General features: G+C 29.2%; 1 long non-coding RNA gene across 4 annotated transcripts; it reads right to left on the reverse strand.

Annotated features, from left to right (window-relative positions):
- LOC108741739 lies at window positions 1-6,286 on the reverse strand. 4 transcript variants are annotated; one of them, XR_003231980.1, is made up of 9 exons: window positions 4,214-6,286; window positions 4,039-4,153; window positions 3,645-3,742; window positions 3,091-3,207; window positions 1,647-1,764; window positions 1,061-1,192; window positions 877-988; window positions 373-653; window positions 1-31 (listed from the first exon to the last, which is right to left on the reverse strand). It is a non-coding gene; the product is annotated as an uncharacterized LOC108741739 (long non-coding RNA). The 4 variants fall into 4 exon arrangements; XR_003231978.1 differs by having other exon boundaries at window positions 3,957-4,153; XR_003231977.1 differs by having other exon boundaries at window positions 3,919-4,153.
- Between the last annotated feature and the right edge of the window lie 6 nt (window positions 6,287-6,292).

The following is a 6,292-nucleotide window of genomic DNA, read 5'->3' on the forward strand; positions in this document are numbered from 1 at the left end:
AACTTTATTTCTCTCCCATTTGTCAGACGATCTGTAGAGATGGACAAAAAAGAGTATTAGTTACACAATCAATTAAAAAAGGGATTTAAACTAAGTAAAATAATGCACAAAAACGCAAGTAAAACACCTAAATTATAAAATGGCGATGAAATGTCAACTTTATTCATGTCATAGATAAAAGTTAAAGGCAATAGAAATAACCGTAGATGCACGATGTCAATTCATACAGTGGATAGTTAAAAGAGAACCCCATAGATACACAATAACATCGATTTATGCTGTGAACAATAGATAACTGTTAGAAGTAAAACCATAGATGCCACAGGTGGCAAATTACTATGAAAACTGAGTAACTTCAAAACAATAACCCACCTTGAGGTTTACTATACGGTGCTCGAATTTTATTCCTAAGTGCTGACAAAAGAGAAGTGCCTCTTAATAGTAGATGCTGATGAAAGGAAATAAGTGAAATAAGCCACACATCGCACCGCAATCTTCCTTTTATGCATCAGTGTAATTCGGATTGCATTTACTTTCTGGAAATTGCACCTTCACGCCCAAGGGGAGGGAAAATTAAAGGGACTCCACTTCTCCAGGTTTTGAATTCTTCTTATTTTCTGTCTCCTTGTCCATTTAATACGTTTAAATGCATCCTGTTGAAACAATATTATGTTAGCTTCATTTTAAAATATTTAAGAACCATAACGTTCACTAATTAAATAATAGACTATCAAAATCAATACTTTTACAAAACTACTACAATTCACGTGTAAAAGCTTATAGTGGTAATTATTGTCAAACAAATGGAGCACTACATTTGGAAAATCGCATCCATTTCATAAATACAACTTCATAAAATATTTAAAGATTTCTTACCCTTTCCAAGATCAAGAGAAAGAAGCGTGATTGGGATTCTGCTTCCCCGCGTTTCGTGGCCATTTGATTTACCGTCTCTCCCTGTACGTTTATTATGATTTAATGGAAACCTCTTGAAAATATTTAATATTAGTTATAGGATATCCAGTAGATTTTTTATTATTATATTATTAATGATAATTACCATTGTTAGCACCCTGTGAATTTTATGACCAGCTCATTAGAAGCATTCTAGGAAATAAAAATATGTCTCATCGTCACAAATCTCTAAGTAGTGTTTGTCCATCGAATCCAAGGATGTCATCTCAAAGCAAGTCTATATTACAGAAAAAAAAGTCGTTAAAACCTAATCTATAGAATAACAAGGTAAAAGTTAAAAATATTTAAAGGAAATTTGGAATTTTAAAAGCAGAATAATATTACTAAGAAATATTTTACATATTTTGGCTATAAAACGAAAGCAATCTTCGTGGCGTGGTCACATCGATATGAAAAATCTAGAATCATCGCCTAAACGTGTTTTCAAGATTTAAAAATTCTAACAAAACCCTAACTATTCAAACTCCAATAAACTAAGAATTTATAAAATTTACATTAGATGAGTACAGGCAAGATGCCACGACAGATTCGATATTAGAGCACGAAACCAACATTTTTTCATGACAAAATATAATGACGGAGAGGGTAATTGAAACCAATCAATCACTAAACTAAAACGTATTCCACACAATAAATTAAATGAAAATCGAATAAAGATTAGGGCTAATTACTTTCAGGCGACGTTTCCATTTATGGACAGCAAAAATGGTAACACATTCGTCTTCTCGAGGACCGATCACAATTGAATGACAAGATCGACAAGATGAAACGACAGACGAGCCGGAAGACCTATAGATGAAATTCTTTCTATACCTATGATAGATACATAATACATTTTATAGGTGCCTTCAGTTATACTAATGCAGTTTAATTAGCAAATTATTAGAAACTGATCCACCTAAATGACATCCTGTTGAAATAATTTAACGTTAGCTTTATATTATGTTTTATTATATTAAGACATCCACCAAGCAAATAATTGACTATGAAATTCAATAGATAACTACTACAGTTCAAAAGTGTGAAAAATTAGAAAGTTTTAAAATAGTATTATAAAAAAAAAAAAAACAAATGTAATAAAAGATTATGAAAATCACAAATCAATTTGTAAATATAATTTGATCAAAGAATTAATGATATCTTACCATTTCCACAAATTAATTTTTTCCACGCCCAATAGAAAGAAGCGAGTGGGGCTCTGCTTATCCACATTTCCAGCCCTTTTTACCTTCTCCATGTACATACATTTATTGTTTTAATCGAAATCTATTGGAGCAATTTAATATTATTCACCAGATTTGTTATTTTTAATTTTAATTGAATCAACTTCTATCTTTTTTATTATTTTCTATTAAAAACATTACATTCTGAAGGAATGCCAAGTACATTAACCGTAGTGCGATAGATTTCGTAATAGTTAAATTAAGGTTTAAATACAGGACAGAGTCTGTCCCGGTGGGACGTTTAATGTTATGTCTGAAATACGGGACTTCCCGGGAAATACTTAATCTTTAGAAGTTCGAATTTTAGATATCCCCTCCTCAGTATTCTTATCCGCTTTAAAATAATGTTAAACTTAAAAGATCACATCATGCTGATGAAGTGCAATTTGTATCAAAATTTTTATATGACTTTATCTTTAAAATGACGCCGATTTCGTCCTTTAATTGTTACAAACAAAATAGCTGCGAATTAAAAAATAAAACGTTAAATTTCCTCAAGAACTTTTTTAAATTTATTAAAAAGTGTCCTCTTTGTAAGTATAAAAACGGCANAGGTGCATTTAATAACGATTTAAACACATAATAATAGTAACAATAATAGGGTCCACAGGGGGTCCATAGGTGTCCACAGTGTTTCAATAGAGAAAACCGAAAACCAAACTTAAAATTTTAATTGTACATAAATGTACTTTCGATAGTGAACAGGAATATTAAAATTGTTGGTGAATTACTTTACATGTGCATTCCATAGGTAATTGTTTTTCTTTTTAATAAACAATGCTTTTAAAATAATAAAGAAACTCTTCTAAAATAAGATTAGTAATCATTAAAACAATTACCTCTTTGTTGATGCCTTTTTATTTTATCTTATAAATTAAAAGTTTGCACATACCCTTGTTGTTTCTAATTCCAGTGGATAAAGGACACTGTTCCATATTGGGATGAAATGTGGATGAGTTCTACTATCACTACCCAACTACACATGGTGTCCAGAGTGTGTTTAAAATTCCTGTTAAAACAATCAAAACAATTTTTATATACATAATTATGCAAATAAGGTAGTAGCAGAATGTTAAATAGTAACTCTGAATTTACCACACTATTTTTTGGAAATGATCAAATGGACAGTTATAATTTTAATATTACATTACTGACTTTTTAATAGTTACCATTTTAAACTGTTTGTCTTTAAGAATAAATAAAAATAGATAAACAATATGTAAATGTGTTCTACATTGACTTCTTATTAGCTCATATTGGAACTGCAAATATACATTGTTTTTAATAAACATGAAGACATACACAAATTCCACTTAAAAAGTTTTGTTCTTTTAATATTTCAGTTAGTCGGTTCTACATAACTCCTTATGAATTTTTTGTTTGAACATATATATAAAAAATTATAAATGAATATTCTCCTATTATGTGTATTATCACTTTAATTACCTATACTATCCTGCAAGAACTCCATGAAAAATGATTTGAACCAGAATATGTATAAGAAATTTGAGTGTGCTCCGATCCCAATCACCAGAGAAACATTGCTAAAAGCACAAGAAAAACAGATTAAATACCTTATTAAATGAACAGTATACGAAATAAAACAGCACAATATATTAAAAGGCAATGTTGAATGGTTCCTATCACTATCAGAATTACTGTCTATGAAACATATAAAATCATAGTATAAATCATTCTGGATCAAGAATAAAGCAAATACCAGAAACAGTTGAAAATCAGACCAATTATTCTGCTTACAGAAACAGTTAATCAAACTCAGACAATTCTAGGTTTCCATCCAATTTGCTCAAGTCCATATCAGTTAGAGCCCAATTTTCACCTTTAGAGTTCACTGTTTACTCCAGTATCTACTATAACATGGCATAGACGTTGTAATTGATAGGAAGGCGTTTCAAAATAGCACTTATTGCTAGATATACTAGAAGTTCCATTTCCTACAAAAAAATAAAAAACATCTTACTCCATGTTACAATACGGTAAAAAGTAGTACATACTTCACAAATCAAACCAAATCTAATGAAATCAAGGACCTTACGAAGAAAAAAACCCTGTAGGTATTTAGTATTGTGCAAACATACTACAAGAAACACTACGAAAACAATTACTTTCAAAAAAAACCAATATACATATTGTAATCCACAACAAGTGTTACTAAGATTTCGACAATTACATGACTTTAAGCAGAAATTTTTACAATAAAATTTTAAATTTCTTATTACGAACACGAATTCATCACACAGCCATTTGCAAATTATAAAAATCGTAGATAAAGGTTGGATAAATGTCATCAGATATCATAGATTAAATTAAGATGAAAAGAACATGGAAGCATTCGCGTTGCGCCCTCTGTAGACAAGAATCATAATTATTTCTGCGGGGGTTTTTCAAATTGAATAAAATGAAAATTGATGGAAGGCATGCATTTTAATTAAGCGTTTTGAATTTTCAGAAAGATAATTAAAATGTTTGTATAAAGAAAGACAGACGGTTCAACATAAAAAACAACTTCAGGTGTTAAATATGCATTTGTAAGGCTCATTTTGTGTTTAAGTTTAGGTTAATCCATTGTTTTTGTAATATCAGAAAAAATGAATTTAAAGATAGACGTGTACGCATAAATAATACTACTGAACGATTTCATGTACCGTCAATTGAAAAACATACGCATTTTTATATTTCAGTTTTACTAACTGGTGGAAGCGAAATAAGTATTGTTCAATTGATTTATTCTTTACATAGGGTAATGATTGATTTTAAATTAAACATAAAATTAAATACTAAGAAATATGTTTAGCAATAATCTGCTTGTATTCATTTCGGAATTAAAATAGATGATTTTGTATGTTAAATCATGTACAATGTGTTCAAGATTTAAAACACAAAGCTTATTCGTAATTAGGCAGAGATATAAACAACTTTATGCCAAACATTTTCAATTACATATTAATACTCAGATGTTGCTATTTAGCATTGTTTATTTTTTACATTAGTGAATGCTAAGTCGACATTAACATAGACTGACCATACTTAAAAAGGAAGATTACAATTATTAGTAAAATTTATGTACAACTGACTGAGATCTCGGAAAAATGGAAACGTAGTTACAAAAACAAAAAAACAAACAAAAAAACATGGTTGCAACAAAAAAGGCTGACTGACGGGCAACACGAAGACCACCGACGAACATAATCCTAATTTATTTATGTATAATTAATTAATGATAATTAAAAATAATATCACGGTGGTATCTCCGTGCTGCCTGAAATTTTTAATGCAGTTTTGAGCTTGCAGCTTCTTCGATTTATTATTTTTTTTGTAATTGAGCTGAAAAACTTTCTCAACTAATGCCTAAAACTGATGACGAGTAAAATTGGCTACAACATACATTTATGTACAAATACTTTGCAGTATTTATTACCAATATTTATACTAAAATCAGTTATTGACAGTCTCAAAATTCAATTCACATAAAATTAGTGCAAGGCAGCGAGAAAACAAAAACTAACGAAAATAATTTTTCTGTTATTCCCAGCGGTCGTCACATTTTAGCTATTTAAATTTTCATGTTCAATATAAAATTAATAATAGCACTAATTTTATGTGAACAAAAGATACATATTTCCAAAACTCCAACTTCAGCCGGAGTTTCTGAAATGCATTCGATTTAAAATAATAATTAATTAATTAATTAAAAGAGAACTATATGTACAATTACTCACAAAAATTACCTAACATGTCATAGGAATCAGTGACAAAATACACAATACGTCTAGAACGATCCTTACGTTTGTAAATACAATTGAAAATTGTAATAAATCAATCTAAAAACTACAGTTTTTTTGGTAAAACAATTGTGTAAACTTATTATTTAATTAATATACGAATTCACTTTTTTTTTAATTTTTTTTTTCGTCGAAAAGAATTCGTTATTTTTTTTAAAACGAAACTTCTGTACACCATAATAACTAATTATAAAAATTGCCTAAATTATTTGCAAATAAATTGCACACAAAAATCACACCAATTCCTCTTTCGCTTTTCTGTTTTTTTATTTCTTTTAACGATCATGTGCT

The sequence above is a fragment of the Agrilus planipennis genome, unplaced genomic scaffold, assembly GCF_000699045.2.
Source record: "Agrilus planipennis isolate EAB-ADULT unplaced genomic scaffold, Apla_2.0 scaffold7, whole genome shotgun sequence".
In the NCBI taxonomy this organism is placed as follows: domain Eukaryota; kingdom Metazoa; phylum Arthropoda; class Insecta; order Coleoptera; family Buprestidae; genus Agrilus; species Agrilus planipennis.